Source organism: Buteo buteo, chromosome Z (genome assembly GCF_964188355.1).
Source record: "Buteo buteo chromosome Z, bButBut1.hap1.1, whole genome shotgun sequence".
Taxonomy (NCBI): Eukaryota; Metazoa; Chordata; class Aves; order Accipitriformes; family Accipitridae; genus Buteo; species Buteo buteo.
This window is the reverse complement of record NC_134204.1, coordinates 14,204,992-14,230,385: the sequence shown is the minus strand read 5'-3', so window position 1 is coordinate 14,230,385 and position 25,394 is coordinate 14,204,992. Positions and strand designations below refer to the sequence as shown.

The window sequence follows — 25,394 nt, the reverse complement described above, 5'->3', positions numbered from 1 at the left end:
AGTGCCTTTAAATAGTAAGTGTCAGGAAACTGCAAGGAGTCACTACCCGTCCTACCTATACAAAACAAGCAGGGAGTAACATGCCTTCTTAAAGTTGACTAGTAACTCTGTTAAGCAATGTTTCAATTCCTTGTATCTGCCAAGTTTTAATAGGATACTCTGAAGTTTTTCTATGTTACAGGTTATGCCTCAACATGAGTTTTTAAGGAAACTGCCAGGAAGAACCAATCATCACTGAGCATGCTAGCAGAAGAAAATGCATTTTCCATTATTTAAAAAAGAAAAAAAGAAAAAAAAAGAAAACAAAAAAAGGAAAACCTAGCATCCACGTAGTAAAAAGCAATCATATCTCCTTAGTTTGAATTAGAAATTTAACAAACAAATAATCTGACAAGAGTTTTTAATTTTCCCTTCAGAAAAAAACAAACAAAAAAAACCAAATAAAAATTGAAGGTAAACTGATTTTAGATCTCCACAAAGCACTCCCCATGAGTCCTCCCCACAGTCTTATTAAGAGTCTTACTGAAATCTTCCCAGCTGTTATGACTACAAAAAGCAGGTTCCAGATTATTTTTTCTACAGGCGCTAAGGTAGCTGCTGTACATAGCAGCTGATTAGGGTCCTCTGAGTTTTCCCCCCATCCTTAATATCCAGCAAGCCTATCTGAAGAAAAAGAGAAAGCAACATATCTGAATGGAAAATAACGTGCAGAAAAGGGGGACAGTCTCTATTAAAACCTAAGACTTGAAAACAAATTTCAGAGACAAAGTATTTGTAACCTCATGCTTTCTGAATACCTGGTCAACATAGAGGAGAGATTGTTAGCTCAAATGTGAGAGACAGGGGTTGCACTATCACAGACACGTTTACATTCAAGGAGCTTGATAAATTATGTTACATTAAAAAAAAAGGAGAAAAAAGGTTACTACTATAAAACCATACTATAAACTATTAAGAAATGTCAGAATTATGGCTGCTTACATCTATAGTTTAGTCCCTTGTGCATTATGATAGTCATTCATTAAATTATCATATACCGGTTTTTGTTATTCGAGGATCTCTGCCTCATATATGGCACATGACATATACATCATGAAACAGATCAGAGTTACAGAGTAAAAGGAGGTATCTTTTGTGAGGTGTTACACTTTTTTACTAAAGAATTTGAATAAAATATAGTTAATGAATCCAATGGATGAAGAACAGTCTCCCATCCAAGAGCTCTTTTCCTGGAAGATGCCATTTATAAATATCAACTCTTCTTTAAAAACAAACAAACAAACAGAAAGAAAACCCAACTTAAAAAAACCCAACCCTTATTTTCACAGAAAGGAAAAAAGAAAAGACTGAGCACTCCTTATTCTACCTGTTTCATAAATATACTCACAGCTTCTGGGCCATGCCTAGAGCATATGACATAAAAAGCCATATGGGGAGAAAAAAGCTCAAGAACTTCTCTGCCCAATTATGCCAGATTAGGCATTTGGACATGGACTTCCTACATCCCCAAAGCAATGTTCTGGCTAGGAATGCACTTAACTACACGCCAGAACAGTCTTGCTTTCCTAAGAGCCATGGACAACAGACTAACATCTCAATGAAATGGTCTGACCACTAGGCTGCAGAGGTTTCCATTCAATCAGTTTACATCAACTGCAACAATTACCAGTTAGAGAGGCAGAGTTTTATCCCTAACAGCCAATAACCAATGCTTAGGATATTCTCCAGGGTTGCTAGTTCCTGCTGGAAGTTAACAGAGTAACATTTTTAATCTGTCTCCAATATTGCAGGCAAGCCATTTAATTACTTGCGGGATTTGGGTTATTATCTAGTTGTTGTCTCTGTTCTTCCAGATAAACTTTGAGAGATTTTGGTGTCTTCACATTATGGAAGGTGATTCTTTTTAATTTTACAGGACAAGAAATCTATTCTTTTCCAACTGTGGCATGATCAAGACAGTTCAGACTTAATAGATGTTTAAGGCCATCAGCGAAAACCCATTCTGCACTTCTTGCAGATCCAGCATGAGAAACAATAAGCCTGATATGTTGAAATGCAGTGCACTCACAACTACAAAGTCAAAGAAAACAATGTTATGAACTTAGTAAGTGCTGTAAAGTAACAAAAAATCTGAAGAATAATGCATGTCAAATTACAAAGGATTTATAAGCACTTTTAAAACTCACTATTTTGACTCAGTTTCAGTCTTTCATCTGTAAAATGGAAATAATATTTTAGAGATGAGCAAAAAAAAAGTTCTCCTAACGTTTGTGAAGCACAGATATTTATTTTGAGATGACTACTACAAATTAACAAATGAAAACACTTCAGCATTCACGAAAGATTTGGATATATATAGCAGGTAATAAGGCAACAAGCTGCACACTGAATGACGAAGAAAAATATATAAGTTATAACAGCATACCAGTAAACTGGCATTTCCCATGCACTGTATGAGGCATTGAATTGGGGCTGCGGGGGTAACTACATTATTGTGTTCCCCCTTAAAGGCCCAGCGTATGGAGAAGGGGGCTGGATTATGTCTGTTGCTGTAATCTTAGTCTGCTGTTTCCTTATCCAAGTCCCTTACTTTGCAGCCTAGCGTTTTTTGACACTGTTTTCTAAAATGCATTGCATGTCTACACATACACACTGCTATAAAAAAAACAAAGTGCTTCAAATCAAACCACAGCAATAATCTGAAAAATTAAAATATCTATCCATATATAAGAAGTTTGAGATCTCTGACGGGAAAACCACTTAAAACCAACTAATACAAATACCAAGGGCCATAAAAAATGAACTTTTCTAGAATTTTTTCTGACTTTAACATGAAAAATGGTCTTCAATGTTTATGGGGGTTTTTTTTAAGTTATTTGTGTAAACCCAGTAGTCACCTTCCAAGTACAAGTTCAACAACCATGTTCAATTTGACTGGAATGCCTTTTAGTTTCTACATACAGCTGGGCCAAAATCCTTTCTCTCCTCCCTTTTGCTAGTGAGATTTTCCATAATGAACAGTAGGGACAGGAAGTGAGACACAAATCGTAGGTCCTGCACAATCTCCTCAAACACAATTTCCTCACTCCTGGGGTGCAGCAGATGTCAATATAAAGCATTCCTCTCACACGTACTTTGGGGGTCGGGATCAGCTACTAAGTATGCTTCTAACACTAAGAAAATAAAAACACAAATATAGATGAATTATATTAAGGGGTTTTAGAATACAAGCCTTTAACAACAGTCATTTCAAAATTACTTCCTTTTTTGATTTATTAAAAAGGATCATTATTGTACAGGGTTATTAGCAATAATACACACGTATTATTGCCTACACCAACTTCAAGCATTTCCTTATAGGTATCTCTGTGCAACTGAGTAATTGTTACTGCTGCTGATTCAAAATCAGAAGCTAACGTAACCTGTAGGACTTCTAATAAAGGCGTACAAAAAGCAAGATTGAAATTAGGCAGTATCATATCAAAATGGCTATTTTTTTACAAATGTTAAATATTTCTAGTGATGTATTTTGTGACTCTAAACAGCTACCCTAATGCTGGATCGCCCACCTCATACCATCAGACACCAAATTCTAAAGCTATCACTACTTGTATTTTTCCAATTAAGTATGCCCAGAATTGTTGTCAAAGTGTCCACACATTCATGACTATTATATACTCCTCTAGAATAATTTATAGAAAACATAAATTTCTGAATTTGAAGACTTTATTTCTTTCCTAGGTCTAGACATTCAGAATAGAAGTATACTTTTTCTCTCTAGTTACAGCAATTATCCACTAACTTTACATTTCTTGTACAGTATTTATGAATGTTAATATAAACTCAATATCATTACTTTAATACATTGTAATATAATATGCATGTAAAAGTATCACACTTGCAGCTGAACACACAGAAATTTGCAATAGTAAACTTGCTATAGCAATTCCTGGCTCAAATCAATTCACACTTTGACTATTTTTCATCTAGTACCCTTCAAAATATAGTTTATTTGTATTGTAGAGGAATATATACATGAAACATTCAGGATTAAGGCTGCATTAACTTAATTATCATACAAATACTACAACCCCCACCCCCTCCCCAGTTCTAACCTAAGGAAATTACTACCTATTACCTTGATTCTGCAAGCAGACTCATAGGAACATTAATGTACATGGAGTTTCAAATGTGCAATGAGTTTGCACAGGGGTACCTGTACTCTTATGTAGAACAGGGATCTGCAAAGGGTTTTAGTTATATAATTTTGCTTCTCTGATCCTGTTCTGTTTCTCCTAAATCAAAATTTAAACATTTCAAATGCAAAAAGTAAATTATTTTACTGGTATGTTCCTTTGTCTTTATTTTTAAAAAGTATAAAAGCAGCTTTAAAAGATGGCAGAAGGCTTCAGGGAAAGATTTTTTTGTTGGAATAACTTCAAGTAAAATATTTAAGAAGTTGAGAGGAGAAAAAAGAAATAAAACCTGTACACAGGAAAAAAATTCAAAATGTACAAGGTAGTCAAAAGTATAAAATAAAAGATAAAAAGAAGAAAGTATTTTCCTCTTTCAGTTAAAATAATTGTTACAACTAACATCTTGAGAAGAATTAATTTTGTATTTCTATAATATGAATAAAATAACTACACCCTCCTTAAGCTGCTAGCTGTTGTGATAAACAGTGGACCAGTACAAAATTCTAAAATTAGGGAAAAAGTAGTATGAAAGTCACACAGTCCTGCTTCACACACATACACTCTTAAATGTTCTAAGAAATACTATCTAAAACAGAAATGTCATCTTATTAACATTTCCACATTAAATATTTCTGTATGCTAAATATATTTTTCTGAGATAAAGAAATTTATAACTACATAAACTGTGATAAGGCAACTAATTCAGGATTAATCACATATGGCTTAGAAGAACAAAACCAAAAAATTCATTACAAATCACAGATAGATAGCATCTTAAATTTCCCTCTATAAATATGTCTATTTTTCATACCAGAACAGTGCATGCTTTCTGATTTTAAAAAAAAAAAAAAAAAAAAAAAAAAGAGGCACCGTAAACACAACCCTGGCAAGATAAACTTGACAGGAACTACATAACTACAGTAGCTCATTTCCTGCTCATATCTGGTATATTTAAAGCAAACCTCCTTAAATGAAAAGTCAGAGAAGTTCACTACTGTTAGCATAACAAACCCATTTTTGTAAAAACGAGAGCTGTTCAAAACAGACGACCAAAGAAACCCTAGAGTTAACGTCGCTTCCTGATGATGAAAACTACCCAAGTACTACAACTACTTCTGCACAGTCCTTTCTTTCCTGTAAAAGCTGAGTTACACTCGGCCTCTACGCACACTACAGACCAAAAGAAAACATCAATTCTGCTGCTACACACTGAGATAGGGACAGTTAGAGACAACTAGTGGTTCCCTCTGCAATTCACAAAGTTTAAAAATACGAAGCTGCTTTTTCGAAGTGTAAATGGTTCCTCTCCACGCACGTAGGCCTGAGGCCCTGTTGCAAACAGTGTCTAACAGGACCAGGCAGCACAAAGACAGGAATGGGAGATTAGTGGGAGGGAGGGAGGCCGGGATTGGGGCTCAGCAGGATCTTCAGGCTTTTTAAAATTCAAACTGCTCCCTGACCAATACAAATCACGGACACGCTACTGACTACTACACGGATTTACAGCATTAAAAACACGCCTTCTACGTGACAGCTATATTAACTTCACCCTTTTAAACATGTATCAGGGCACTTGGAGGCACGATAGCACAGTTTTATTACAAGACCCTCGACACAATACACCAGAAAGTTACTCTACTAGATACATTAACCACTTATTATTACAACAGATCTGCCTGAACAACTAAAAACCTGCTGAAAAATAGACAACTTATGTAATGTTGATAGTTGTCATTTACAGATTTCCTTTCTGTATGAAAGATGAAACTTTGTATCTTAAAATTTCCTTCAATTATGTAATTTCTATATGAGTATTTTTACTAGTTCTCAGGGTGTCTGTTTTTAATCCATCTCAATTTTCAGTAACACTCTCAACTCTACCACACATAAATCCAAGATTTACTTTACTGTAAATTAGCTACCATTTATTTATAAAGACCTGACACTTAATCAACAGTCATTTACAAAACACATTTGACCTGTTAAAATGACACCTAATTACATATTCAAACATCATGGACACAAACAGCCAACAACCACCTCAGGATCTCAAAGTGATATGGCCTGACAAGAAAGGATGGCACTTTTTGAGCATTCCTCACTTTTCACTTAATCAAATTTACATTTGATTCTCAAGTACTTTGGTTAAGATCTCATCTTCACCTTGGTCCCTTAAATGTCATAAACGCAGGACTTTACACAGGATCCCTCTCCAGTTTTCTGTTTGTTAGAAGCATAAAATAGTATTTCTTCTGAATTTAGTACATATTCCTGTAACATATGCGCCACATAGACACTAAGATTGTGTGGAGTACCTGATACAACATGATTGCCTATCTGTATTTCCTGGGTCTGCAGGTGTCCATGTTGTGTCAATCATCCCACAAGCACTAGTTTTATGCTATAAATATACTAAGTGATTAACACACTAATCAATCGCTGTATTATTCAGAGATTAAACCTCTGCACATTATAAATCCATATGCATTCGAACTTTTGAATGTTCAGAACGCAGTTGGTTAGAAGAATGTAATAGCGAAGAGAGGTGATATTTTTGTTCCTGGGTATTTACATTGTCTCTCTTCCCCTATTCCTCCACTTACTCCTTCCCCACCTCAGAGGGCTTTCTGCGCTGGGACCTTCCTTCCTTGCCCTAGGTGAAGTTGTAAATATGGCAAAGGATCAGTGCACATTTGCGGCTAATTGTATTGTTTCCTCCTCCTCCTGCTCCTCTCCGGGTTGAGGCCTGTCACCGAGAAGCCGCTTCGCCTTTCTAATCCCCGAGCTGGAGTAAAGGCGCTGGCCGGCGGGCCTGCGCTCTCCACCGGGCCTGGGCCTCCCGGCAGCCCGGGAGGAACCAATCTCCTCCGCCAAACCCGAGCGAGCAGGAAGGGGGGCTGCGAAATAAACACCTCCGGTTGCCACTTATTCCCCTCTACCCCGGATAACAGCTAATCCCCTCTGCTCCCGGCAGTGCTGGGCGGCCTGGGCTGGGAGGCCCGGCCCGCTGCTGGAGAGGGCAGGGAGGGGAAGGGGAGACAAGGAGGGGGGATTACCTGAGCAAATCGGCGTCTGAATCCAACGAGAATCCGAAAGAGGGGGAGAGAAATCCGCCCCCCTCCCTCCTCAGAGGAGCCGCCGCCGCTGGGCCGCCGCCGCCGCCGCGGAGCAGGAGGAGGAGGGGAGATAATATAACAACAATAATCCGGGCCGGGAGGGGGGCTGGCTCCTCTTCCGTCTCCTCCTCAGTGCAGCGAACATGTAGAGCCGGGGGGTGAGCGGCCGAGACAAATCCCTTCCCCCTGAGCCTGCTTCACAACATCAACAGGGGCCGGGCCGGGCCGGGCCGGGCCGCGCCGCGCCGAACCGGTTCCGAGACACACTCCGAGCCGCGGGGGAGCAGGGGGGTGGCCGGGGGGGGCAGCGCTGCCAACGGGCCGCCGCCGCTCCCTCTGTGTGTGCGAGTGCAGGAGGGCGGGCGAGGGGGGCAGCCTGGGCACGGTGAGTCGGTACCGAGCGGGGGGGTAGGGGGAAGAGGAGGACGAGAAGGAGGGGAAGGGATCCTGTGTGTGTCTCTCTCGCTCCCTCTCAGAACAAAATGCCGACCGGAAGTGCAGCTGCAGGAATGACTCCCTCCACCGGCGCCAAACACCAACAGCCTCCCCCTTCCCTCCGCTGCCTCCTCCTCGCCCGCTCGCTCCCTCGCTCAACCAGCGCCGCTTCCGCCGCCGCCGCTGCCGCCGCCACTGCGCTGCTCGGCGCCGCGCCGCTCCCTTCCCAGCGCCGCGGCAGCTGCAGCGGATCTCTCCGCCGCGCCGCGTCGCGTCGCGTCGCGCCGCGCCTCGCCTGGCCTGGCCTGGGCGGCGGCGGGCACAAGCCGAGGCTCCGCGGCGTGGCCGTCTCGCCCCTTCCCCACCCCTTCGGCTGCCGCCCGAGTTTCTCTTTCTTTTTTTGCCCCTTCTGGTGCGCGGAACGAGACCGGACTTTACGCTTAGGCCTGCGCTGAGAGGAAGGCAGCCAGCGATTTGTGAAGAAGTGACCGTTGAAAAAAACCACACGTTTGGGGTTTTATTTTTGTCTTCCCTAAGGATGGTGGGGAGGGGGACTGCAAGATGCCGCCTCGCAGGAGGCAGACCTAAAAAGGCGCCTTAAAATGAGCCCAGAGAGGCGGTAGTCCCCGAGTGCCCCCCCGCCCCAGCGGGTGAGGTGTGTCAGACCCGGGACCCTGGCTGGAGTTACCGCTCATGTCCGTCTCTGTGGGTGTAACGAGGCCGTGTCGCAGGAACTGAAACGCCCGATGCGGAAAGCGTTGCCGGGGCGAGGGATTTCCAGGTGGACATACCGAGCTGGAGTGGCTTTTAAAAACAACCTTTTTTTGGACGAGCACAGGGGAGAATGCTGTTGTTCAGGTGAAAGGTCCTTCGCTGGAGGCTGATGCTCCGCACCGCCACCAGATTTACTGGAAGTATTTTAATTGTGGGTTGTGAAGGAGTGTTTGGTGAAAGAGAATGTCCTAGTCTGAAAGATTCTCTGGTATTCCTCTCTACAGGTAAAACTGTGAATAATCATAGCGCAGGATAATACTGAAGAAGCATTTCTACCCGATGAATTAACTATGTCTTTTCATACTCACATCGCTTTGCTCCTCAGTCGGTACTTGGACAAAAATCCCTTGATTGCTAGATGGAGCCGTGCTTGTCTGTCGACTTCAGGATTCAGCCATACAGTTGGACACAGCTATAAATGACCTGTGACATATAAACACACCCCGTCAGCTCTGGATGGATATTCTTTGCACAAAGGGATAATATCGTACACCAATGCACTTCAATCTTCCCAAGTCTTAGGATTTCCTGAATGGTGCTCTGTCTTTAATACAGATTTAAAATGCCTCTCTCAAGCTTAAACAACTATCACATTCCTAACGTTGGATGAATCAAAGTTCATCATACAAGTGTATGTGTTTTTGTTTGAAAGTGCAGAAATGAAGATGGCACTGGAGAATACGGTAATTCAGTACTGGAAATACTAGTATCTAATGGGTACATGCTCATGTAAGTTTAATGGAGACAGAGTAAACTGGGCTCTGAAAAAATGTATTCTATACCTTTGTTCCAAGTTAATACAAAAGGTCCCAATCCTATAATTGTTTATGCATTTACAACTTCCAAGTTATCCATTTGAAATAAAGGGAAATCATTGGTGTAGTAAATGAAGTGTGTTTATAAGTCTCTGTGCTTAATTTAATGCAGGACAAGTGTGTAACTCGAGGGGGAAAATACTTACCTTCTGGTGGTAATAAACTAAAGTTTAATGTACTACCTGTTTGGAGTTCACATACCCATGTGTATGTGGACGTATACACCTACAAATTCACAGGAAAATGTGATTCTAAAATGACAAAGTTGGCCCAGGAATACTGCTTTGATCTGCTTCTAACTGACTGTTACCAATTCATGTTGATGGAGTCTTTCTGTGATTTTAGTAATTTATTTATATAACGATTTTTATTTTCTTAATTGGTGGCTTAGTGTATAAATAAAATGTAAATACCAAAATTCTCCTTTTCAAATGCCAAATACACTTTAGCCAGTACAAACATCATGGTAAGACACAACACCTACTTGACTACTGTTTCAGTCAGAGTTTCCCAGTGAGAATGTCACTGGACCATTTTATGCTGTTAAAATCCCGTTCAACTAAAAGAATTTGTAGAAATGGCTATTTTTCCTGAGTACTATGATGTTATAACCTGCACAAGAAAACAACTAATTTAAGTCATTAGTTCTTTTAGAAGGTGGTGGTGTAACACACATGAGCAAATCAGGATTGTTCTTTTTCCTTAAGGGAAATTAAATATTTTTTTATTCTGTTAGATATTTCTGTAATCCACTTTTTAAAAGGAAAGATCGAATTCTTCAACTGCATTCAGACAAGTGGTTCCTTGTATTTCTTTTGTCTTCAAACGTCCACTCACAACAATTTATTGCAGAATGGAGGCTCACTGTGTTCCTAAAAATTACTTTAGTATGCATGGGGTTTATCTCATTATGCCTGAAATGGCCAGAAAACGGGGTAAATCAAGCCTTTCAGAATATTACCTGAAAACATACCAAGATACTTTAAACCTTATTTCTGTTCCAGGCCTTAGTCATGGGGTGGAGGTAGTCCTAATCTGTATGGGAGGAGCTATGCAGTCATACAACCATGAGTGTGGCACACTAAGAAGCATATGCTACACTGAACAAAGCTGGTGGCGGTGCAGAGGAGGGCAGAGCTCTCTGAATTCCCCTGATAAATCCAATCCTGTAGAGTCCTGAAAATGAACTGGAAGTTTCAGGGTACAGCTATTGCACCTAATCCTACTCCCTTTGATGTCAAGGGAGAATGGGTCTTTTGCCCTAAACAAATGATGAGGCTGTCATGCTAACTGCACAGTCAGTTATTCTGAGACTCGTTTCTTGTTCTTCAAAGAGTATTTTAATGCAGCTTTAAGAAGCAAGAATTAAAGATCTTCATGCAGACAGTACTGTTTTTAAAATGTATTTCTCAAGCAATTTGCACAAAATATATGGTAAGTTGTAGGTACTTCTCTTGCTGCTGTTTACAACTGCATACTGCGATAAGCTTTCTAGATGCAAAGAGAGTATTTGTGTATACACCATTGAAAATAGTGAAGAGACCACTTCGCCCTCTTCATTCTGATGTTAACTTCCCTGACAGCTACATGTTGTTATTCACCTTCATAAATTATGGACAGCATGTAATACTATGGTAAAAAGATAGCTGGAACCAATGTTTTCTTAGAGGTTGCTTGTTATTTGATTTTTTTTTCTATAGAATGAATGAAAAATGTATTGTGCTTTTCCATTTTCGTCTCTTTAAGGGCTGGTAAAACATACAGGTAGCTGTCACTTTAAGTTGTTAATGGGATGCACAAATACTGTTATGTTTACCTTTTAGTAGTTTATAGGTAGTATTTATCTCTGGGCAGTTTTTTATAAATGAATGTGTTGGTAAAATAAAAAAAAAATTACAACTGTATTTTTTAATATATTTTTTCAATAATTGGAAAGAACGTTCCTATAAATTTTGGGAGCTCGTTATCTGAATATAATATAGTAATGCAATCATTAGCTATCATCCTAAATTTAAGTATTCAGATTACTTAGAATTTGGTGTTAAGGCTGGACTACAACAGCGAGTAGGAAGAATGTAATAATGAATGCTGTATGACAAGTAATATAAAGTTATGTTCTTTGCATTGACTTTAGTTCATAGGAGCAAATAATAGCACCACGTAATTAATTCACTGGGGAATATTCATTGTGAGAAGTAAGCAACCTAAGTATCAGATGAGGCCTTCAGTGGTATAGCTAAAATAAAAGCCAAGGAAGCCTTCAGACTGAGCAGTAAAATATTTGTATAGTTACTTGCTCTATGCTTACAACTACTGATTTTTATTTTTTTTTTCCAGTAGGCGGAGGTAATGGAGGTAATATTTTTTTCCTTCTTCTAATTATTTAGCATAATTTACCAACAAGAATTGAATATGAAATGAAATAATACTTTTTCATTTTTTCTAAGTGACTTGCACTATCTCTACCATGTTAAGAATATGCTTCAGTTTTTATGAAGACATGATATGAATCCTATGGCAGATAAATCTTTTAAAATGTATACTTGTAAAAAACAGTTCTGTATGGAGGAAAAATGACAGACGACAAAGCTCTAGTATTTACATTTGAATGTTACAGTTAGTTCTTGATTACACAAGGCATTAGCAATTCTGAATAAAGTTAAAATAGAGATAATGTAAAATGTAATTTAGACTATAAAACATACATAATAATAAAACACATTATGTAACAGTAAAAGACATCAGTGATAGATTGCTGGACAAGCAGACTGTCCCACTATTGTTACATTAGGCCCGTAAGAACAGACCTAATAACAGTTCATTTTTTAAGGAAGACAAATGGTAAGTTACACATTCTCATCAAAAGAAATCTGAAATCTGGCTAAAGATGGTCTTTAGGCTCTTTTGTGTGGATTCACCATTGCTGACCTTCAGAAAGGAAGCAGGTACCATTCCTGCTGTAAATTCCTTAACTTCCCACAAATCCTTTTTCTTAGTTTTTCTTCTTTTTTTTTTTTCTTTTTGTTTTTAATTTGAGCCTTATATAACTTTATCCTCTCAAATGTCTTGTTTTGGATAGGCACTGGGAAAACAACTTACTGTCATGTTGTATAACAGAGATATAGAATTGCATGTCGGTTACATAAGAAATCCTGTGCAATTCCGTAAAAGAGCTGTGAGGCCCACTATGGATTATTTTGAGAGATAAAGATAAAAACATTCAGGCGTTTTTTTTCCACTTTTTAAGGTGTAAAGGTAAATCAATACAGCTTCATGGGCCAGCAAGTAAGTGTGGACATTCATCTTCTGGCAAAGGACAGAAGTTAAAAATTGGCTTTAAGGACTGCTGTTTTCAGCGTAAGCTGAAAGCCATACTTGTATAGATTAAAGAAATCTGAGAACATTATATCATGCTTAAAATGCCTTGCCACTCTATTTTTAATGAACTTGCCAGTAAAAAGATTTAAGACAGAGATATGATTATCCAGATCATGTATGTTAAAAAAGTTTCTTGGGCTTAGGCCTTGAAAAACTGCTTCCTTGAAAGAAAGAAAGCAGAACTTCTCCATTCTTCAGATACTGAAGTGTTAACTATCTCAGCCAAAAGATTCAGTGGCTGTGTACAAACTAACTGGTTAAACATGCCTGGGACTGTTCTCTGGCATTGACGCTGGTAGCCACATAATGTTTCACACCTGTATTATTAAACCCGTTTATTCTTCAAAACAGGATGGTCACATGCATCTACTGCCCATTGGGAATGGTTCCTGACTCACACTAACTTCCAAACTGTGCCCAGGAATTGTTTGGGAAAGTGCTAGCTGGCATGCTTTTAGCCCCTGCCAAGGTCTATTTGAACACTTTATACACAATTTTTAGACAAATTATTTCCAATGTCTGTTAGTGTTTTGTGGTGGTTTCATTTACACTGCATTTTATAGACAAACCTGAAGCAGTCTCCTTGGAGTGATTGGCCAAAAGGAAGGTAAGAGGGAACTGCGGTCCCCCACCTAGAGATAAATCACATTCATATTTCCAACTAATTCTTTACTGAAGCAATTTATCACCTCATTTTTTATCCAGAAACCTGACAAAAGAAAGTTGATTGAAATCTGGCTGTCGAGCTAGCTATTTATTCATGTGAAGACATTTTAGAAAGTCCTATACGGTGGCTAAAACAGCCTTCTAACCTGCAGCAGATGTCCCTTTTTCTTCTAGATATCCTGTGGCCCTTATGAAAGGATGTTTCAGTGCAAACAGGAACAGAAAACACACATTGTACAATAAGATGAAATAAACATAAGTAGCTTTTGCACTACTTTAAATTATGGCTGTTAGCATCAATTTGTAATGAAAATAAGTTCTAACATGTAATTTATGGATTTTAAGATAAGAATGGAAAAGAAGTAAGGATAAATAAAACATCATGGGTATTTTCTGACTGCTGAGTATTCCTCTTACAACGTCTTTTTTCAAAAAAAAAAAAAAAGTTATTCTCTTTTGTAACTGGACACGTGCTGGCAATTTGCTTCTCAGTGTAGCCACAGGGACAAACATCAGTCCATCTACTTTGTCAGCACTTCAGAAGATGTGTGGGTGCTCCATTAGTGAGCCAGAAAGCAGTATTAACTTGTCACAGATTTAACTTCTCACAGGCTTGCAATGCCATGCATTCTGAAGCACAAAGCCCTTTTTTTTTTTTTTTTTTTAAACTTCTGATGGGGACAGTAAGTGGCCCAGAAAATTGAATTGTTGACCTGGAGAAGCTGGCTAGGCTTTTACAATGCAATTAAATACAAATAAATGTCTCTGCCTAGGTGGTGCCACTCAGTTGCAATAGGAAAAAAAAAAAAAGACTGAAAGAAGAATATACCATTTAGGAATGGCTGGCATGGAATTCTCAAATAGCTGTAACTTAAAAATCAAGTCAAAATGATCTATTTATGAAATGTCCTTTTCTCAGTCACGAAGTATTTAAATTCTAGTTTTTGATGCTTATATTTCTATATTTGTCCTCCCACTGTTTTAAAATACCTACATGACTTCCCTCAGGTTCCCTAAACGTAATTCATCTTTGAAGAGAGGAACAGCATAGAAAATCTTGGCCTAAGAAGTACATATTTGGAGAAGTAACAGGATAAGCATGAGCAGTTTTCTTAAAGTTTATAGGTAAGTGGAAATTATTTACTAATCTTGACTATAATGAAAGAACACTAGTGTGCACAGGATTGTCAATTTATGTTAATTTATAGTTTTGAGTGACTATTGAACATCTTGTAGGTTTGCCAACTTTCTCTATTGTATTCCCAGTGAAGATTGCATTCCAGTGCAAGTACTCATATGAAAGATGGTATAGTGACTCTCCTGAAGCGGCTGCAATCCGTATACCTGTGCTTTTGCTAATATGTTTTTCCATGCAGAGTTCAATTCATTAAGATGGCCTGTTATCCATAATATTGCTGTTAGATAAAACATACTACAGCTAGTTGTCATAGACAGTGCTCTTTAAAATCACTGTAAGAAGTAATTAAACTTTCTGGAAAAAGAACAACCTCCAAGAGAATATGGGTACATGTCACCACCCAAAACAAAGGCACATGTGGGTGGCACATGTTTTGTTGGATATTTGAGGATAAGCATGTGTGAGAAAAAAGATGTAACATGCCATAGAAACAGATGCAGGGAAGATGCAGAAACCCATACACAGGCCGAGGCAATCACTGGGAATGTAGCTCTAAGAAGAACAGAGCAGGAGAGATTCAAGATGACTATCAACCAAAAAGGACTTGAGACTTTTGAGTGAAATTTTCCCATGGTTTCAGAGGAAAAGAATGTATGTACAATCTTTGTAAATAGAGTGCATCACAACATCTGATGCTATCATGTATTATTTCTGACAGAGACAATGCTATTCAAGTCAAAGCAGGTAAGAACGGATTTCCAATTTTGAAGACAGTTGCATTTTAAATAGAAAGATAAATTACAATAACCTGGCAGCATTAAAAATACAGAATTTTTCTGTCAGGAAAATATATACCCATGCATCATAAAATAATTTTTATACTTTCATTCACTAGATTTTTTCCTGAACTTACTCATTACTTTCATACCTTTCATGGTTCCATTGCTGTTTCCCCTCATTTCCAGACTTAAGTCAGTCTTGTGTTTACTCCAGGGTACACTAGTGATCACTCTCTTCTGGCCAAAGTGCTTGTTTCTCCTGTATTTCCTTGGGCAATCTTTATTTTTTCTCTGCCATTAGACTGTGTTTTCCCTAATATTTTAGGTTGTTTCCTTCTTACTTGCTCCCAAAGATAGAGGCAGCATATAAAAGCCCTTGCTTTCCTTCTTTTCCTATTTGGACTCTTCCTCATTGGCAACAATAATCCAAAATATGAATCTCTACCTGTTTCTCTTGAAGAATCCATTGGCTTAAAAAAGGATCTCTCTATAAGCAATGACCTTACCGGTTTTATTTTTTCTGGTAACCGTGTTTACAGACTAGTCAAATGCTCATTGATGCAAAAGAGGAATGTACTATGTGTTTGAGTAGACAGTGAATGTGAAACTTGCTTTGGTGGGTATGCCATTTCAATACTATAGAAAAGGTATATGTGTTTGAATAATGTTTGGATAAGGAAGTCAGTTAAATAAGGGATAATCTGTTGGTAAAGAGATTAATTGTAAAACCCACGCTATAAAATTTATATTTAAAGTATAATATAGCATAGAAAGTACTTATATGAAATACTGTTTCACAAAAATTGTTATATAGGTGCAGACTTGAAAATACAATCTTTCCATTTTCAAGTTTTACACATCTAATTTCAGATACTTCATTTAGACTATAGAGTGCAAATGTTTCTTTTTTTATTTAAAATGTAAATGTTGTGCTGTGTTTATGATTGTCTGTGAATAACTTAGCATATTGCTTATACTATGAAAACTTGGACATTGCCTCGTAATCTTCAGAAGTGCTGAAGTTGACTGTCAAGCCTAGGGGCATGCTAAGCAGAGATGTACAGGCTATGTATTTTGTTGTTACCCTCATCTAAGCTTTCCTTAAGAATGCAGTTTCATGAAAAATTGGTCATCTAAACAAGTACTAATAGAAGTTTGGGTTGTTTGTTTCTTAAAAGCTAGATTCATAAAGGTAAATGCAGCTTTTTCTAGTCCATTTGAATTTTGAATGGGAAACATGAGTTAGTCATGGTATTTTTATAGTCCCCTTATTTTCTAAGTCTTCTCATTAATATCATCTAGAACTTGAAAAGTGAGAAAAATGCCTAGTCTTCCCATATTGTTGATGATTAGCTCAAAAATGCAACATGACCTATCGGGGAAGGACTGTCACATTGTTGTGGTTTAACCCCAGCCAGTAACTAAGCACCATGCAGCCACTCACTCACTCCCCACCAACTCAGTGGGCTGGAGAAAAAAAGGTAAAACTCATGGGTTGAGATAAGAACAGTTTAGTAGAGTAGAAAGGAAGAAACTAATAATGATAATAACAATAATAAATGACAATAATAATAAAAGGATTGGAATATACAAAAGTGATGCACAATGCAATTGCTCACCATTTGCCAACAGATGCCTAGTCAGTTCCCCAGCAGCAATCCTCCCCAGCCCCTCTTCCCCCAGTTTATATACTGGGCATGATGTCACATGGTATGGAATATCCCTTTGGCCAGTTTGGGTCAGCTGCCCTGGCTGTGGACCCTCCCAGCTTCTTTGCCCCTCCAGCCTTCTTATTGGCTGGGCATGAGAAGCTGCAAAATCATTGACTTTAGACTAAACATTACTTAGCAACAACTGAAAACATCAGTGTGTTACCAACATTCTTCTCACACTGAACCCAAACCAGAACACTATACCAGCTGCTAGAAAGAAAATTAACTCTGTCCCAGCTGAAACCAGGACACACATATATATTTTATAGCCTGTCTGTGAAGCTTTGTTTTATTGTTATGAACATTGTCTTACACAGCATTCTTATGAACTTCATAGTCTTAGGAAGTTAGTATGAAACTGTAACTGTTGAACATTCAAGATCTATGCCCTGTTTTCAGCTGGGATAAAATCAATTTTCTTCCTAGTATCTGGTATAGTGTTGTGTTTTGGATTTAGTATGAGACCAGTGTTGATAACACAGTGATGTTTGTAGTTGCTCCTAAGTAGTGCTTATCCTAAATTGAGAATTTTTCAGTCTCCCGTGCTCTGCCAGCAAGCAGGTGCACAAGAAGCTGGGAGGGAGCATAGCCAGGACAGCTGACCTGAACTAGCCAAAGGGATAATCCATGCCATAGAATGTCATGCTCAGTATATAAACTGGGGGCAGTTACCCACAAGTTTTACTTGGTTTTGTTTCTCTTCCCCATCCCACTGGAGGGTGGGGGTGGGGACTGAGTGAGTGGCTGCATGGTGCTAGTTGCCGGCTGGGGTTAAACCACGACAATCTATCAAACTGATTATCCTTAGCAGTTACTTACACCTTTTTTCTCCTTCTCACTCCTTTAATAATCTTCCCTCCCAACAATAAAAACAAATGTATGTATTTAAATGAAGATTTTTCTTACCAGACCTCTACCAGCTTTGCCCTCTTCTAAAAGCAGTTCAGAGATGTCTATATGAGACTTCTTTATGGCTGGTGTTCTTCACATGTAATAGATATAATTTGTCCAGTTCCCCAAAATTTCATTCAAAATGCTATACAGTGATGCCAAAATGCCTGAAATAGAAAATTTCATATGTAATTTCAGGGAAGTTATACAGCTGTAATAATCTGGCTAAAGGCATACAACTACATGTTTAGGTAGCTGTAGAATAATAGCTAATTATTGCCCTTAGGAATACATTTTCTTTTCATCTGCAGGAAGTTGAAGGACAAGTTCTTAGAATTGTATATGTACCAAGCAAGAAGTTAAAGCACTATTAATCTAATAGGTTTCCTCCAGCATACACACTTCCCTTTGATTGCAAAAACATACTGCAACTTTTTCTTAATTAAATGCTATTTTTGGTTATGTGTTCATGTAGAGCTCAAGAAAGGTTCTGGATTGCTAACTTAGTGCACTGAAGTCCTTATTTATCCACAAAAACAAACAGCGCAGGAATAATGATTAAAACAAACTTCCTGGTGCTGTTTCACTGGTGCACGCCTGAGGGACCACCATTAAGGTTATAATGTAATTCAGTCTCTTGTATCTTTTGAGTATGTGGACTCTCCATATATACCATGTTACCACAGTATTACTGCTTATACTGCTCAGCTAGTACTTAGGAATAATTGGGCAGACAAGAAGTGTTCTTATTAATCATATAGAAGAGAATACTATGTTAAAAAAAATTAATTTGGCTTCCCAAAGACAATACCCCTCCTATTCACCTCATTTTATGGTCCTAATTTGTTTATTCTGTGTGGTTTTGGTTTGCTTTTAAGTTAAAGTTTCTCAGAGGAAGTGGGCTTGGCATTTTATAGTTGCCTGGGAAGCACTGCACATGCTTATGATTTTACAGAAATATTTTTAGTATGGTGGAAAGCTCTCTTACGTTTATCACTAATAGCTGCTCTTAAACCAGCTACTTCATGAACATTTTAAGTGCCCTCAGTTTCCTTCTGTCTAGGTGCAGGTCAAAGAACCCAGTTCCTCACTTTCTTATTTATGGGCGTCTAAATTCAAAGAAATTGAGAAATTCATATTATGGGCGCCTAAAATCAAAGACGCCACAGTATAATCTGTTAATAGCAAAAAGTCTTTTTTGTGTACACTGACGTTTTACATCGATCCTAAAGAAGACAATCAATATATCTAAGATACTCCAAAATAATGAGGTAATCATATGTCTGCAGAAGCCCTCAATGCCCGAGGATGTTCCCGAGAACTGCCTGGGGTGGTCTCAGCCACTCTGCCCGCAGTTCTCAAACACTTTGTATGAAATCTGCGTCTATGCTCAGGACTCCCGTTAGCCAAGCGCTTTTGTTACACCACTTCTACTGAACAGCTTTTGGCTCAGTACGTCAGATTATATTATTATTTGCACTAAAGAAACCCACCGGGCCCCCGGCTGAGCGGCACCCCCGGCTGCCCCCGCGGTGGCCGCTTCCCGCGCCTTTGTCACTCCAAACTCCTTCTACCATCACCGCTCCCGTGCCCTCCCTTTCTTCTCTCCTCCCAGTCCCGTTCTGGTAAACGAGGCCTGTTATGAGCAGCCACTGCGCCAGTGAGGAGGAGAGCTCTGGTGATACTGGAAGGAGAAATCACAATGGATCTAAAAGCTCCTAAACCGCCCTGCAAGCCCCAAACACGCTACCGGGGAGTCGCCTCGCCTCCTCCCTCAAACCAGGCTGCAACACCGGCCCGCCTGCTGAGTGGAACTTGCCCATGCAGGAGAAAGGAGAAAGGTGCCCTCAAGATTTTACCTCACGTTCACCTTTTTTAATTCATAGATCACCTCCTGGTTCTTTCTAATGACTTCTTATAGCTCTCATTTTGAAATTTTGTCATTAATTTTACAGCGAATAATTAACAATATGTAAGTAGGCTTCCCCTCCCTGGGTAATGGAACAGTCCGCCGGGTTCCTCGGCGCCGACGTTCAACTTTTAACTCCTTTTCTGCCGAATCCCAACCTCTCTCCGTAGAAGGTTATTTCTTTCAGAAACTTGGATCCGGCCTCGAGCTCCGCCACACTTAAACACCACAGACAGGTCAGGTTTGTAAGAACTGTCTCATACGGACAAGTGTGAAATGGGGGAAACGACTACCGACTCTCAAGATGGACTTAAATGCCGTCAGGTAAAATCATCCAACGTGTTCTCTTCTCAGTGTTGTGCAAATATGTAACAATGCTTAAATACTGATTGGGTAAACTGATTTTTTCTATCTTTTTTAAAGTTTTCTAGTGAAAAACTTTGTAGACCCTGCACGGCACCTACCTGCCACCCCAGGTCATCAATGTCCTCACCCCTTGAGGACGTGCATTGCCCTCGGTCAGTAGAGAGCGGTTTCACCTCTCAGGTGAGCTAAGTCTCCTTTCAGAAACAACTTTTTTTTTTCTCTTGAGCAATAACTGGAGACATAGAGGTGTCCTGACTTCAGACCTGGGGTCCTGAGCTGCATTTTGGAGTTTAAGCACTCAAGTGTCTATGGTAAGATGGTATGGATTTTGATATACAGTCTTTCCCAATTGCAGTTGCTGGAGAATTAAAGAAAATTGTAGTAAACGTACTTGGTTTTTTTTAAATGATGTAATGTGAGGGGTCATTTAGATCAAATTTTTGTTTCTTCAACTATTCCTCCATTTCTGTATTCCTCCTTCTCCTCAAGTTCAAGTGGCAATTCAATGCCTCAAAAAGCTTCAGTTATCCCAAATAAAAGCATGTAAAAAACCTGTCAACTTCTTTTCGGTTCTTAGTCTCTTCAGTCTCTTGGCTGCATTGAACACTAGAAAACCCATTTCCCATACTCAGGTTGTCTCCTGGGTTCACAGCACTGGATCTCTTTGGAGTTTTCCCTGACCTTAATGGCTGCAATTAAATGTTTTTCTTTTAGTATTTTCCATCTTCGACATCTTTTCCAGATCAGGGTTCCTTCTCTGGGCCACTCTTTCTTTCCATTCTCTTTTATTCTCTAATTCCCACAGGATAATGTTCTGAACCATAGTGAACTGTACAGTAAGAGCTGTTTACATTTTTTAGGAAAAAAGGGAGGGCATATAGCTTAAAGTAAATGCAGAAGAAAATTGTTACTTTTATTCCAAGTTATTAAGGTTATTAGGCATGTGTTGGTAGCGAGGAACATGTGGAAAGAGTTCTGGTAGAAGAACTCCTGCAAGAAGTTTGTGTCCCCTGCGCTAGTGCAGGAGAGCTTTTTCCAGAAGCCTCCCAAGTTATATAAATGGATATATGAATTGCAGCTCCTAGACAGCTTAAGGCCAAGCAAGGTGAGATAATTCTGCTGGTGTCTGACAATTCACCAATATTGGTATCATATTTCCTGTAACAAACTAAGCATTAGAATATTTAAATTTATTACAGCTCTATAACTTCTTGCCTGAAAAGTGTTTTGTGCATTTGGTTTATATTTCAACATTAGGCCTAGTTTCCTAATCTAGAAAGCACACATGGTGACAACTGCAACCCCAACTCTTAAAATTAAAAAGAGAAGGAAACCATTTTGCAAAATAACAACAATAAATTGCAAGATTTTGTTTAATACAATGAGTATGAGAAATGTCTGCTTTTGCTTAGAGAACTTGTGCAAGTTTAAAAAAATGGGTAAACTAGGGTACTGTATTCATTCAGTGAATTTTGTTGTTTGCTTCTCTTCAGTCAAACATAGAGCTTTCCTTTTCATATAAGGAAGTGTTGGGAGCACTGGAAACTTCTGAAGTGGTGGCTGATTCTGTTGACTTCCTGATCCCCCCTCCAGTAAGACTCCAGCAGGGACCTCTTTACTCTCACACTACAGCCTTGCAGATGGCTATGATTCTTTGGGGTTTGGGGTTTTTTTTGTTAAAATCCACAGCTTGTTTTTCGTCCTTCAGAAATAAACAAGGAGATAATATAAACCCTTTGTTTCTGCTCTGGGTTCTGTCCTTCAGAACAACCATAAATCTTTCCTTGTAGAAGGCACCTTGGCTGCCTTTGGTTGATGTTTAAGGTTGTCCATACCAGTGCTTTTTTGCAGTGCTTTAAACTCAGTGTCCCCTATGACATCTGTCAGTTTCTGTCTAGTTCTCATGTCAAGAAATTCAGTATTAGAATTATATTTACAAGTAATGTATTTAGGTATGGAAGTACATAGCTAGGTCAGAAAAGCAACTCTAAACTCCATATTGACATGTGAAGAGAGAAATGACACCCTTTAATAGTTGAAATCTAGTTTGGAAGCACATACACTAAAATAGCCCAGCCCCAGTAAAATTTTCTGAATAATTACCATATCCCACTGGTGTTGCTGAAAAAAATCAAAATAGCTTTTAAATTTTAGCCCTATTTGGTATAAAATTTGTTCTGGAACCCAATTTTTCCTTTATTGCTTTGTTAGAGTTACTGCTTTAACGTTGCAAAAAGAGTTAGAAGTCTTCCTCTGCTCTTTGAATTTTTACCGCAAAGACCTGTTTTTCCATTCGTGTCTCCTTGTCCTTGTTGCAGGGCTTGAGCAAATGATGTCCAGTTGTTTAACTTCTCTAGAGTAATCAACGCCAGTTTTGTTGCTCGTTGATTACAAGAAACCCATTATTTGTAGTGAATGTTTACTCCGAGTAACAGTTAGGGAACAGTTTCTAATTTTTAACTTTCAAGCATGGAATTCATGGCATTCAAAAATACGCTGATTGTTGCTGTCCGCAAACAGTAAAAGGTAAAAAAGGGGGGTGTAGCCAGAGCTGTTGGGCTGGGGCTTTTAACACCTGCGATCTAACATTCCGTTTAGTCTCCTCCCTGCGAGTCAATGGATCTCAGGACATAAAGATTCAGATAAAGAAGATGGTGTGAAATGCATCAGCTAGAACGTTCAGTCAAGAACCTGCTTTCACGCTCGTCAAGTTCAGCTGCGTTACGCACACGTCTGCGGACACTGACGGGAGGTGGGGCTGTTGCCGGGTCCTGCTCTCAGCGTCCGAGTCACGCTGGGACTGCCGGACCCGGCGCTCCGGCACTGCCTGCCTCTGCCCCACTAGATGGTGGTAGAGGAACAGCTCGGGCTGCCCTGTTTGAAGGACGGGAGGTTACTCGCCTGTGGGCTAACAAAAAGCAATACATTCTCACTCATTGTGCAGCTTTTGGCGTTCCTGGAGATGGCTGAACACCTGCCTGCCGGTGGGAAGTGGTGAATGAATTCCTTGCTTTGCTTTGCTTGTGTGCGCGGCTTTTGCTTCACCTATTAAACTGTATCTCAGCCCAAGAATTTTCTTGTTTTCACTCTTCTGATCCTCTCCCCCATCCCAATGTGGGAGCAGTGAGCGAGCAGCTGCGTGGTCCTTAGTTGCCGGCCGGGTTTAAACCACAACAGTCCTTTTTGGTGCCCAACGTGGGGCTCGAAGTGTTCGAGATAACACCAGATTTGACTGGAATGTGCCAGGTAGAATTTATAGCTGTTACTGCTGTTTAGCTACTAATCGGCAGGCCTCTGTGCTTGCCATGGGGCTTGCTTGCCTTACTGTATATTAGAGTCTAGTGCTCATTCGTGGCTGCTTTTTGCCTTCGCTGCTTGCTGTGCTGCCGTACTGCTGTGCCGCTTGTCATCTTCACTGTGCCTGGGAACATTTTGGTGACAGCACTGGCGAAGCACCTAGGGTGGCAGATGGCCAGCTGTTCCTGTGCTGCTGTACTGGACAGGCTGGAACTCCAGAGTGAACTCGAGTCGAAGGGACTGTGACCTGTGGATGAGTCCATGTGGGAGCAGGACACCCTGAAGCATCTGTGGCCGTGGATGAGTCCACACCAGAGCAGGTACACCTCGAAGCATCTGTGGCCGTGGCGATGTCTGTGCCACAGCAGGTATACCTCTGGAGGGGTTGTGGCCCAAGGATAAGTCCACGCTGGAGAAGGTACACCTCGAAGCATCTGTGGCTGTGGACAAGTCCGTGCTGCGGCAGGTGCACCCTGAAGCATTGGTGGCTCTGCATGAGGTCATGCGGGAACAACTCAAAACGTGTGGTGATGGATGGGCCCGCGACAGAGGAGGTACACCCCTGGAGGGACTGCGGCCATGGGTAAGGCCACGCTGGAGCAGGTATCTCTCTGACAGCGTTGTGGCCCATGGATAAGGCCACGGTGGAACAGGTGCACCTCAAAGCCACTGTGGCTGTGGATAAGTCTATGCCGCAGCAGGTATACCCCTGGAGAGACTGTGGCTCAGAGGTAGAGCTCCACTTGGAGCAGTTACAACCCTAAGAGACTGGATTCCGTGGGTAAGTCCAAGCCGGAGCAGGGGCAAGGGGAGGAGTTCATTGCACTGTTAAACCCTATGGGTTGGTCCAAAAGGACCAGGGTGGAGATTGTAATGGCTATACCTTTAAATTGTTGTAACCCCTGGTCTGAGTTGCATGTTATAGGAACTGCTATAGCAGGAACTACAGGAACCAATGGAGGACAAGCCTTACAAGCAGCAGTGCAAGTGCAGCAGTGACTTGACCTGAGCCGGCTTTGATGCCCAATAGCTCCACGCAACACACCACCTCTCCTGTCCTGAGTGACCACTGTAAGAGATGGAGCCCAAAGTCATGGACTAAATGAACTCAGTGGGCACTTTGTGGACACTTTATGGGCATTTTACAGGGGTGGTCCATAGACTAAGGGAATGATATCTGTGTATTATATCAAAGGGTGGGAAAGGTGGTGGTGGTTAATGAGGTTGTGTTGGATAGTGTGGTACCTGAGCATGATGTAAATGGAATGGAATAAGGGGTGGAGAATGTACTCGTTTTGGCTGGGCCTGAGTTAATTTTCTTCATAGTAGCTGGTATAGTGTTATGTTTTGGATTTGTGCTGAGAACAGTGTTGATAACACAGGGATGTTTTTGGTATGACTGAGCAGTGCTTACCCAGAGTCAGGGCCTTTTCTGCTCCTCACCCCAGCCCACCAGCAAGCAGGCTGGGGGGGCACAAAAAGTTTGCGGGGGGTGGGATGACACAGCTGGGACAGCTGACCCCAACTGACCAGAGGGGTATTCCGGACCATATGATGTCATGCTCAGTATATAAAGCTGGGGGAAGAAGAAGGAAGGGGGGGACTTTTGGAGTGATGGCTTTTTTAATTCCCAAGTAACTGTTACACATGATGGAGCCCTGCTTTCCTGGAGATGGCTGAACACCTGCCTGCCCATGGGAAGCAGTGGATGAATTCCTTGTTCTGTTTTCCTTATGTGTGTGCATTTTGCTTTACCTATTAAACTGTCTTTATCACAACCCACAAGTTTTCTCACTTTTACTCTTCCGATTCGCTCCCCCATCCTGACACAGGGGGAGTGCGCAAGCAGCTGTGAGGTGCTTACTTGCCAGCTGGGGTTAAACCATGACACTCATGCATAGTCTCTTAGATTTAAGCAGACA

General features: G+C 40.3%; 1 protein-coding gene and 1 long non-coding RNA gene across 7 annotated transcripts in view; one reads left to right on the top strand and one right to left on the bottom strand.

Annotated features, from left to right (window-relative positions):
• Positions 1-7,489, bottom strand: part of NIPBL (NIPBL cohesin loading factor) — a 170,848-nt gene extending 163,359 nt beyond the window's left edge. For 2 of the 4 annotated variants that reach the window (XM_075021386.1, XM_075021388.1), the window contains exon 1: positions 7,253-7,488. The gene's annotated coding sequence lies outside the window, so the exon portion shown is untranslated. Of the gene's footprint in view, positions 1-7,252 lie in introns of all 4 variants that reach the window. The other 2 variants (XM_075021387.1, XM_075021391.1) reach the window with 2 other exon arrangements.
• An 887-nt stretch (positions 7,490-8,376) lies between these two features.
• LOC142027361 (uncharacterized) lies at positions 8,377-25,242 on the top strand. 3 transcript variants are annotated; one of them, XR_012649108.1, is made up of 5 exons: positions 8,377-9,204; positions 14,389-14,505; positions 19,516-20,133; positions 20,233-20,355; positions 21,669-25,242. It is a non-coding gene; the product is annotated as an uncharacterized LOC142027361 (long non-coding RNA). The 3 variants fall into 3 exon arrangements; XR_012649107.1 differs by having other exon boundaries at positions 20,233-25,242; XR_012649106.1 differs by having other exon boundaries at positions 19,516-25,242.
• The last annotated feature ends 152 nt before the right edge of the window (positions 25,243-25,394 follow it).